Consider the following 12652-nt stretch of genomic DNA (forward strand, 5'->3'; position numbering starts at 1 on the left):
GGTTCTGTTTTTTAATTGACCAAAACATTTAAATATTGTTAGAAATCCTTGAGCTATTACGTTTTTGTTTGTTAATATTGGATTTTACTACAGGGTACTCAAACAGCATTTAGCTAATTATAGTTTTACTTAAAGGGGACCTATCATGCAAAATCCACTTTTTGATGTCATTTATACATAAATATGTGTCCCCGGTGTGTCGGGGAACTAACGCAGTGTCACAAAATAAAACCCTTTCTCTTTTCCTCCGTATACCCACCTTTTAAAAACGGTGGTACAACGAGCAGATACAGATTTGCTGCCGATATTACGTAATTTCGGATGGTGGACCCACAGAGAGTTGCTATCAGAAACAATGCCTGACGTGTTTTGGACATAATATGGTATTTGTTTACATTCGCAAGCATCGCTAACACTCAGAGCTAACCTGTACTGGAGAGCAAATGTGTTTAAAAAGCAGGAAATAAAAAAAATGAACTCACCTTGTGGTAAACCCAACCCAGTCTCATAAAAAAACGTGTAATAACTACGTTGGTCCACAACGTAGGACGTAGTATTTCTACAAAAACGCCTCTGAAATTGTAAAATACCTACGTTTTTTTTCACCATTCATTCCAATGACTGGCGTCTATGTCACGTGATCTTCAAATTTCTCCCTGCAGAAAAAAAAAACATGGCCGAACTTCGTTTTATTCTCGGTGTAAAATGCCTATTTTAAAGTTAGTTTGGCCATTAAAATGCCTTTTTGATGTCATTTGATGCGAGAAATATGAGTTGGTATTTCAGATTATGTGTGCAGTGGATGCACACGATCTTTAGTTTGCTAGTTATTACGAAGATTACTTCAGGAAATTGTGTCTATACAACGTTTTCATTGTCACCAAGGTGGTTGCTAGGGATGCTGCTATCGATATTATTTCTGTTATGTTGTGTAACTGTTTAATGGTGTTATCTTTATTGCTATCCCCTTCCCCGTCAATGTATAGTGTTGGTCCACAGAGCAAACGTATTAGTTTAACAAAATCCGCATCTAAAATTGTGGCATAGATAGCCTACGTTATGTTCCCCTGTGCAATTCTCCATTTACTCAACAATAACACATAATTATCCTTGTGTTTATTTATTTGTTTGATTAATTAATAAACACAACTTGGAGTCCGTCAGGACCGAGGGTCGGAGCAGCTCAAGTATTCTCTCCGCTTCGCTTGACAAACCCTGTGATAGTCCTCAAGCTCTGTGATTGGAGAGTGTGCCGAGCGTCAAACAGCACTTGAAATGGGATGGAACCACGGCAGAATGTCCAAAACTGGATTTGAACGGGTCCACCCCGTTCCCCCTCCCCCACCCCGTCCCCAGAACTACACATGCTGGCTATTGTGTTTCGCAACATGTTCTCTATCTATGGCACGTCTCTACTGGGAGTGTAGTTTTAAAAGACGTTTTCGTATTTCCCATAATAAGAAGTGGCCAGTATTAAACTGTGTACATCCCTGGAGGTTTAGGGGATAGGAAACACTCACATTTAAAACATATAATTAATAAATGGGTGAAAATTGCTTGTGCCCATAATGGGTAGCATTACCCACATGCCAGCTAAGGTCAGAAGAGCTTTATTTAACAGCTGGTCTTATGTTTGTGACCCCTCCTGTTGTTAATTGATGAGCCTGAAACATGCACTTGTCAAGGTTCAGAGGCACATTTTGCAAATATGGCAGTAGCCATCGATCATCTTAAGATAAGATATACTTTATTGATCCCAAGTTGGAAACATTTGCGTTACATCAGCATGTGTAACAGTTGTAAATATGCAGTGGTGTTTATTTGTAAATCATTTAGTATTATCACACACATTTTGTGTTTTATATTTAATAATTATGTGTTCTTTATTTATTGATTGTTCAATACCTGACAAGGCCGGAGATGAAAAACTTTGGTCGCAGGTTCCTCAACAGTGCATTACAAGACATCTATCAATATGTGTGTACCTCCACCATTAAACTGTCGTATTCTGCACATTTATTATACTATCTACATACATCTTATATAAGAGTATAATACATATGTATAATATCAGTTAAAATAAGTGCTTCAACATAGTTAACATTGCTGAAGGTATACACAAAGTTTTTCATTCATTGCATAACTACACCGTTTGTGTATATATTGCCCAACCTTTTTTGAACCGAGAGCTACTTTTAAAGTTGCCAGTCTGCCGAGATCTACCAGTCCAAATAGAGAGGCGTAGCCATTACTGACAGCCTACTATACCTACCAGGTAAATACACACTTCTACTTGTATAAAACTGACCTTTGTACGATGAATACTTCATAAAATACTGCAGATCCTTTATCTTACCTCTTTCTAATCTACACACATACAAGTATTTTACTGAAGTTACACAACAGTGTTGATACAGAGTTGGAGTTTATTCACACCTCACTACAGTGGGTAATGTTTTCAAGAAACATTGAACAGTGCTGCCACATATGACACAGGGAAAAAAGAAAAGACTGAACCCTTTCTTTGCCATTATATAAAAATAGTGTTGCTACAAAATTATAAATGAGGCTTACTAATAAGACAACTCAGATCTGAAGCTACACAGGAATCTGCTGCCAAAGTGCAATAAAAAAGACACAATTAATAGAATCCCTTTTTTGTTGCATTTTAGTAGAGTATAAAAATAAATGCCTTTAAAATAGGATGCAAGCAACACTAGTTTCTTAACTGAATTGATAATAGACTATACTCAATTTAAGTTTGCATTCTTATACCATTTTGTACAATAATTATAATGAATAAGTTCAAACAAACTAAAACTTACAGCTGATTAATAACGGTATTATATCAAAAACCTGTTGAAATGCTACTGTTATTTTTACTATCCCCAAAAAGCGCGTCAGCAGCCTCCAGGAATGCTTCTTTCACAACTTCGCCATCTTTGAAAGACTTCATGTGTTTCGCAAGAACGTGACTGACACGATAAGATGCTATGGTAGCAGCCTTGCTCTTGTTGTTGGGCCTGGAGAAAATGGACTGCTGTGCATTTAGCTGTCCTTTCAGGCCCCTCCCCTTTTGGCAGCGTAGGGCAGAATCAGGAGGGAATTCCGTCTCGTAGCGTTTGTGCACTGTTTTGAAATGCCGCTCCTAAATTACCCTTCTTCGATAAAGCCACGCTCGCATTGCAGATGAGACAGATGGACTTTGAATTGGAATAGATACAAAAATAATCATCCTCCCACTCAGAGTGAACATTATATATTTTGGTATTTTTTGCTTCTGCCATAATTGCGGTCTTGTGTGACTGTCACTCCTGTTGACACGGACAACGTCAGCGAAATAGTGCCCACCAGCCACGCCCCGACACATGGTGTCTAGCCGGTCAATCACAAAGCTTTGATGCGTTCAAGTGCATTATTCTGGCACAGGAAGATTATGTTATAGGACATTAACGATAAAACAGAATATTGTTGTTCTATTTTTAGACACATCTCGCGATCGATTGGGAATCTCCCCGCGATCGACCGGTCGATCGTGATCGACTGGTTGGGCACCCCTGGTGTATATGATATGTCAATAAACCTTAGAAAATCTTGAAATCTTGAAAGGGATGTGCAAAATAGTCATTATATACAGTCTTTAATTAACTATTAGTAGAGAATAACGAGTAATGAATATACTTTATAGGGATCCTATTAATATCTAATAATAAAAATAATGAAATTCAATAACATGCTTTAACCACTAGGTGTCCCTTTATATCAGCTGTGCACCTTTATGGTGTAAATACAGCCTATCTACCAATTGGATCAAATATAAAAGTCAGCCGAATTAGTGTTGATACTGCAAGGAGACGTATTGTGTGAAAAGAAATGTAAGATGTTGTTTAATGGCTGATATATTTATGATCCATGTCACGTTTTCAGTGTTGGCGGCAGTTCCTCATGTTTGTCTAGAAGTCTTCTCATCAGGGCTCTATAAATAGAGAACTACGGCAGATATGTAATATTTAATGCAGCCGAACCGTGTATTACAATGCCGTTATGTGATGACTTTCAAAGAGAAAAGCAAGCACACTCGGAATAAAGTGTTTTCGGTCTGTTTCCGGTATTTGTTTATGACGATGTGATGTGAGATGTGAGACTGGAATTGCACAGGGGAAAATAACGTATATGCCACAATTTTAGATGCGGATTTTGTTAAACTAATACGTTTGCTCTGTGGACCAACACTATACATTGACGGGGAAGGGTAGTGGGTGGGGTAGTAATAAAGATTACACCATTAAACTGTTACACAACATAACAGAAACAATATCGATAGCAGCGTCCCTAGCAACCACCTTGGTAACAATGAAAACGTTATATCGACACAATTTCCTGAATTAATCTTCGTAATAACTAGCAAACTAAAGATCATGTACATCCACTGCACACATAATCTGAAATACCAACTCATATTTCTCGCATCAAATGACATCAAAAGGCATTTTAATGGCCAAACTAACTTTAAAATAGGCATTTTACACCGAGAATAAAACGAAATTCGGCCATGTTTTTTTTTTTCTGCAGGGAGATGAAGATCACGTGACATAGACGCCAGCCATTGGAATGAATGGTGAAAAAAAACGTAGGGATCTTACAATTTCAGAGGCGTTTTTGTAGAAATACTACGTCCTACGTTGTGGACCAACGTAGTTATTACACGTTTTTTTATGAGACTGGGTTGGTAAACCCGCAAGAGAAAAATTATTTGAGCTCTATACTGTTTCAGAAATAGTCCTTGATGTGGTTTAGAACAGGATGGTGTGTTATCACAGCAGAATTTAACTTTATTTCCGGTAGAATTCTGATCTCCGCCTCCTCTTTTTTTTTTTGTTAAGCTAAGGACCCAAGATCCGCGTTTCTCTAAACAGGGCTGGAATAGAGGGATATGAGGGATGTCTAAAATGCATGATCTGTTTGTATTTTAAAAACACATCATAGACATTTTTTTAATATATCTGAGACCCATATTATATATATATATGCCTAAAAATAGCATGATAGGTGGACTTTAAGTAACATTTTCATTACCAGACTTTCACTTGTAATAGAGTATTCTTACAGTGTGGTATGAATATTTTTACTTAAGAAAAGGGCCTGATTCTTCTTCGAACTGCTTTGTTTAGTTTAACTGATGTATGTGCAGTATTTGTTAAAATAATTGTAAACTGTAGATTAATCATGGCATGTATCAGACAACGTGTTGTTTAAAAGTGTCTACTGTTTCATGTTTTGTAGTAGCCTTAGTGTAAAACAGTTGTATTGAATAAGAATTGCATTTGATGATACTTAATAATTATATTTTAATAATACCTACATATTTATTAAATAAAAGGTAAGAATAGCAAATAAAAACAACCTGAAAAGCCAAATAGTTTTTACTGGAGATTTGTAATAAGATGCAAATGTAATCTTAAGTAAAAGATACTATGCAATAGTAAGTCAAATGTACTTACAAAAACTGAAATTTGATAGTAAAGTTTAATTGAGTGCCTTTAGTAACAAACACTTCTTAACTGTAAGTAGATGCTACTTGAAATATACGTTGTTAAATGTACTTAGGTTTTCTGAGTGCAATTTCTTACCTCGAAGTAAATCTTACTCCCCGTTCTTTTCAGTGTACATACATTCAAATTATAACAAATATGTGAATTAGTGTGCTCATAAATAACAGTAGCTGGCAAATAGCACTCTGACTTGTGAGAGCAGAGCTACAGCCACCTTTTGCCTGTCCTGGTTCAGGTCATTTCTACAGAGTATGCAAAACACTATTTTCATGTTTTTCTTCTTTCTTTTTACAGTGTGGCAAAGCTTTATAGAGCAGTGATTTAGCTAAATGTTGTCTTTAATTAATCCTGAATAAAAAAGAATGCACTGTAAACACAATTGATTAACAACAGTGATATTGTCTCTATGAAAAATGTCCAAGAAGAGGATTGAATCCTTTATTTAGTGTTTTTTAACAGCTTTTCTCTGTGTAATGCTTTAGTGAACAAGCATATTTTATTTAAAAAGTTTTTATGATTCATCATATGTTTGAAAAGACCCCGATATTTTGATACAAGTGACTTAACAAATATGTTACCAGTATTAGCAAGCAAACACATTTTAATGTGCATTCAAATAAATAAATGTTGCCTCAATGTTAACTATGACTATGAAAAATATACGGTAACCAAACATCCATTTCTTTCAGAGCTTTGTTATGATTTTTAAAGTGTTGAGCAAATGTCATAGTTAATATGAATGTAAAAAGATTATTTGTAACTGTAGTCACTATGATGTCTTGTGCTGGTTTCACATATGACGTTTGAGATGATTTTTGCATGCATGTCCAGCTGAAACAATGCTGTACAATTTGACTATTATATTAAATGCCAAACCCTGTTTTGCTGCTACGTCTTAGTTATTTACACGTCAATGGGTTATGTATCCATTTTCACATGACTCCTGCATTCATCATTTATCGAAACAAATTAAGATTTATTTCTGGACATGTAAATACAACTCACATATTTAGTTTCAAATTACAGAAGAAAGCTACTTCATAATTTTAGTTTGAATGGACACATTGTGCTGAGAAAACAGGAATTCACATTTATTCTAGGCAGGCAAGTCCCACAGCAGGAAACAGGAAAAAACGGTATAATGAACTTAGTGACATTTCGTATTTATTTCGTTTACCCAAATCAGAATCTACATACGGGACAGGGACAGTAGTTACAGTAGGCTACCAGGAACTGACTTCCGACATCTTAACAGCAATCTGCTGCCGCTTAGTGGAGAAGACCAAATGTGACATTCACAGACATTCCTTCACGAGCCTGTTCACAATGAGAAGCTATTTATCTGGATGATATAATACCCTTGTATGTATATAAGAGATTAATATAACGCAGTTAGTGTTGGATATATTATTTACATTACAAATCTGTGTAAGAAAATGAATTTAGATCAAGGACAAGGTCAAATTACATTAAAAACGTTTGGATTGGACCTATGCAATATAGTGAAATGTGCTTCAATTTTGACACTATAGCAGTGGTTCTCAAACTTTTTCTGTCAGGAGAAAAAACAAAGTCGGGTCCCCCCAACACAAATAGTCACGTAATGGGCCAAGTTAACATTTATTAAAATACATCAATATGAATGTGTGCATTCCTTTGCTAGAACAGTGATAATAAAACAATGCTCCATAAGTCTGTGTGGTCAAAAATGTGTGCAATCCCTTTGCTAGAACAATAAGTGAAAATACTTTGCCACTTTGCAATCTGTGCAAAAAAAAATGAAAAGAAAGAAAATGCTGATATTTGGCAAAAGTGTGTCTTTTGACAACATTAGTGGCTGCAATGAGCCTGTTTTGCACTACACATTTGTTAAAAAATTAAACAAAATGCCTCTTGAGGGCATGAAGTGACAAAAACTTCCAACATGTCTCCATTAAAGCACATTGTAATTTCAAGCTGATCTTTACTCACAGCATTAGCCGCACACCTTTAGTTAATCTGCCAAGAAGGCCACATTATTAACCCGAAAGTACACAAAAATTACACTTCAGATACTCAACTTCTTGACATGCTTCACATTTTGAAATTTCACAGATATCTGTTACGGTTCTTCAACAAAACGTTCACATGTAAGAGGTTTATCTCTCATTCAGAACAATGGAAACCTGTGATCTCTGCACCGTTAGTTAGTTAGTTAGTTAGAACCGTTAGTTCAAATATAAACACCTGTGTCATGGAACACGATGATGTCATAACTCCAACTGACATGCTCAGAGCAGCAGACTTCAGATAATGGTTAATGGTCCTGCCCTCAACAGCTCTACGTCAATTATGGGGTGTCATCATATGCCGTTTCCATGGAAACGCATCCCTCGCCATAAAAGACGATGTCGCTATACATTAACTCCTATGAAAATGTTCAAAAAGTGCTCAAACTACACATGTGTGCTAACAGTCCAGCCGTGAAGACATCTACAGTAAGTGAGAGTTTTGAGATTTCTTCAAATGCCGTTGCCATGGTAACACAAGGCTCACCATGAAACAGGGTTTTCTCATAACTTCAGTGAAAATGCTCCAAACGGCCCAAAACTTCACAGGTTTGGTAATGATGCAGCCATCAACACATCTAAGCGTATTATGGGGTGTCATCAAATGCCGTTGCCATGGCGACAGATCCTTCGCCATCAAATTAGTTCAAAAGTTTGCAGTTCAAATATTCTGCTGCTTTTTCTTGCATTTTTACTTTCTTTTCTTCTCTCATCACACATTCAAGCCCCCAGTGTTCATGTATAATTTCAATTTAAATTCTTCACTTTCTTTTTACACATTACATTTCATCATAGCAATTCAACGTCAGCTTTTCAGCATATATAGCATTCCCACTAGCAATTTATTCAGGAATTGCATTCTCTAGTTATGAGAGTGCTCTCATACTTGTTTGAATCTGAAATTGTATATATTTATATAAATATATATATGTGTGTGTGTGTGTGTGTGTATATATGTCCGCATCTGTAGCCTGTTATTGTCTCATTATACCGCACTGTGAATTAATTCAAAGTAAATATATAAGTCATCATGAACACAGTTCTATCCGTCAGACAGAGGGCTGCTGTACCTCCTGTCATCATTAACATGACGTCTCTTTAAAATGACTGCTCAGAAGAGAGGATTTCTCATTTCAATCATGAGAGACGTGATGTATGAAATACATGTTTAATACCGGACACGTAGTATAGAAAATTATGATTGACAGATTACAACAATGAATCAAGTGATGTTTGGAGATTAGGCCCCGGTTTGTAGGATATCATTCAGGAGGGGAAAACCGCTCCGATGAACCCCCCGGGGTCTAGACACTGGTGGTGGTGATAATGGTTCGGTCTGGTTTGGAGGAAGAAGGATTAGCTTGGCCCTGAATTAGGAGACAGGAGGCGAAGGGGTGGAGGCGGGTTGTGCGTTGACACCTGAAATGACAACTGACAGAGAGGGAAGAGCAGATTTAAAGGGTTTAGCAGGTGCAAAGATTGCTAGCTGGGGAGTACCGCCCCTGATTACTTAATGGGAGAAGAGCTTACAGTGACGTGTAACACCAGGGGGTATGGTCTTCCTTCTTGAACTTGCGCTAAGCTTCATTTCTCGAACCCTCTGCTGCTTCCCCTCCTCTCTCCTCGGTTCCCCTCCTCGACTCCCCCGCTCGCATCTCCTGTGGGCGGGACTAAGACACGAGGATAGGAGTCGAGGAGGGGAATTAGAGAAATGAGAAAGGGCCACTGACAGTCACACTTTGACAACATGCAGGCCAACATGCTAAGACAGGTGTGTTAGACAGCCACAATTAATAACACAGTGACTCATGGGTTTCTGAGAAGTGTAACTGACTGTTGCCGCACTAACGCATGACATGACCAAAGAAGATTGATCAGTTGATCATTACATGATCAATGTGTATATTTAAAGGTGACTACTTTACGTGCGCTGCTGATAAAGGGTTGTACAATCATAGTAACGGTTCAGCTGGATGGAGGAGAGGGTGCTGCATAGAGTGATTCATTCACAATGTCATTCCAGATTAAGTAATCCAGGGAAAGTTTGACATTTCATAATTTTGCTTGTTGTAACCTTATATATACAGTCTGTAACATCTGGATGCATTTGGATTATTGTGTCATTCAAACCAACAAATAATTGCTTATGACCTACTTTGCTTTTTTAGGTCTGCCCCAGGCATTTGACATTTTTGTTTTATGATCAATGATTCATGTATTCTTATTGAACAGCTCAAACCCCAATGCCCTCCCAACATTTTCCAATTTCACATTTTGTTATAGAAACCGTGATTCATGTGATGACACGCAATACGGAAAACTCTTAATATTGTGTCATTTTAGCATTATATTTTCTGATCCTAAAGTTGCACTGATATTTATTTTCATATAAAATAAGATAAGATATACTTTTTGATCCCAAATTTGTAAACGTTTCCGTTGCAGCAGCATGTAAAACAAAGTATTGCACATAAATTAGGAATAAAAAAGAGTAGAAAATAAACAATTATACAATATAACAATTTCTAAATAGAAGATAAAACATAACAAAAAAAGTGAAAATAAAAAAGTTGACCGTATGTGCCATGAATCAAATAACTGCATGTCACGTGAACGTTTTGACAAAAACAAATGTACTAATCGGTTTATTATCACTAATTTATTTTCTTTTAAGGCCTGCAACTTTACTGTTTTTATTAAATCCACCAGCCTTTTCACGGCAGCAGAAAACTGCAAAAAAGCTCTGATAAACCAACAATACGTTGCCTAAATGACAGACACACAGATTAAGCAAGTTGCTGTTAAACCATGGCCATGGTGAAGCTAAAGCCGGATATTTCACTCGGGAGATTGTGAATAGAGCTTAATGGAGGGTAATTATTAGACTAAGATTTGTCTGGGGAATGGTAAATTGCCTCACAAGTCCACAGGATGTGTGAATAGAATCAGAAACAGAAACAGGTTTTTTACCAGGTAGGTTGACACGTACGAGGAATTTGACTTGGAGTCGTGGTGTATACATAAAAGTTAAACAAAAATTCAAAACACAGATAGAACTATTTTAAGAAAACTATAGTAACATAAAAAAATAATAAAAAATATAGTAAAATATAGCAGTATTTACATTGAAATAGAATGGAATAAAATATGTGCAGAATAAAACAGATAGTGTGTACATTGTGTGCATTATAGAGTCTATGATGTGGCTGAGGTAAATTGTCAGTGGGGGTCCCGGGCCTTGTTGATGAGGCCGGTAGCGGAGAGGAACATGCACATTTCCTGCAAAAACATTTTGGGATGGGATGAGGTGAATCTGTCAAAGAAATAAACGTATGCTGATTTAACTACAATCAACAACAAAGTTATTCTAACTGGGTCAGTTTCACAATCTTTTGAACCTAAGGCAGTTATGAGGAAATGGATGGAGGTTTAAACACTTGCACAACACCAGCTTGCTCACCAGTCGTAGCGATGCCCCAGACATTCTAGTCATTCACTTCGAGGAAATGACACGATAATTAAGTGAGTTAATTAAGTAAGTGAAAGTTTCTGTGAAATGATGCTTTGTGGATGCAACAAGCCAACTCATGGTGACTAACTCATTGTGACGCCAAACTGTAGACAGTGCAGGGCATTTGACCCCACAGTCAATTATGTTTCTTTTGTTTTCAAGCAGATGTTTTTCTCCTAACTCTGAGGTGAATGTGTCCACGCTGATTTGTTCTCTCACATTGCCACCAATAAAATGTGAATAGCTGTACTGATGCATGGAAAATGATGGGAATTACCCCAGGGTCGAGGCTGGGTCACATCAAAACGGTTACGGGGAGAAGGCGTACATTCAGATAGTGGAGAAGTTACATTTTGGTCAGATAATGTGGGATGTGTGCAGGCAACAGGGCTGGGGAGGTGGGAGTCAAAGGATGTGGGTCACTGCCACAGCACCCACCAGTTCCCGCAATGAGACCCTATTTTTCCGTCTTGCCGGGCACTTCCTTTTAAGGGTATTTCTGGCCTTGCAAGTCTGTAATTTAAAGCATGGAGGTTCAGGCCATTCCTGAGCCCCTTTTGGAGTTTGTAGTGGGTAAAGTACACAGGGGGATGCTTACATTGCACTTCTTTGATAAATCCACCATCTTTCAACATATCAAAACCACATGTTGATACAATAATCCGGATCTTAACTGCCGAGTAAAATCCTGTTCTAAAGGGAGAGTTGCAGTGTGGGAAATAGCAAAGAATAGTCATGCTGTGAGGTAATTTTAAATATGCCCAGGAGCCGGGGACACGGCCGGGATTTGATCAGAGCCCGCCACATCAGTCGGCATCTTGGGGCAAAGGAAGCTGAGTGTTTGGATGGGGCGGCAGGCTTCGCCCAGACACAGGCGTCTGCGATTCCTCTGGTGCCTTTGATAAACTGAAAAGAAATGGAAACTTATTTCTACTAATTTGGTAATAGATGTGTCACTTCCTGTAATGTGTCTTGGTCTCTGATCCACACCCTGCAGTTGTGTTGTCATCCATGTTTTCACTAACTTCCCCTTTGCTTAAGAGTCATGCTTCTAAAGAAATTGGGAATTTTCCCAAAGATAGGGAAAATGAAAGTCTGAATTTTCCTTAAACACGCCGAGTATATGAGTCATTACAAGTTGGTTTTACCATTTTCCTCGGTGCTCCGACTGTCTCCATGCCTGGTTTACACAAACATGAAGTAACAGAACTGTGGAAAAGCAACCAAGCAAAAATGCTCAACTATGGAAAAGAGTGGAAATATTTGCCTGAGTGGCCAGAAGACAGTTTGTGGCCAAATATGATGTAAGGCAGTGAAGCAGCCACAGCAGATACACACACATACTCTCTCTTCCTCTCTATTTCTCTCTCTTTCTCTCTCTCTCCATTAATTATCATCAGCTCAGCTCTAATCATCACACACACAATGCCCTCACTTTGATTTCTTATTTCTAGCCAGAATCAACACGGGAGGACCCAAAACTCAGATATTTTTCCTAACTTCCCAACAGAGGAGCCATCAAGTTATGCTCATAAGTAAGA

The sequence above is a fragment of the Gymnodraco acuticeps genome, unplaced genomic scaffold, assembly GCF_902827175.1.
Source record: "Gymnodraco acuticeps unplaced genomic scaffold, fGymAcu1.1, whole genome shotgun sequence".
Taxonomy (NCBI): Eukaryota; Metazoa; Chordata; class Actinopteri; order Perciformes; family Bathydraconidae; genus Gymnodraco; species Gymnodraco acuticeps.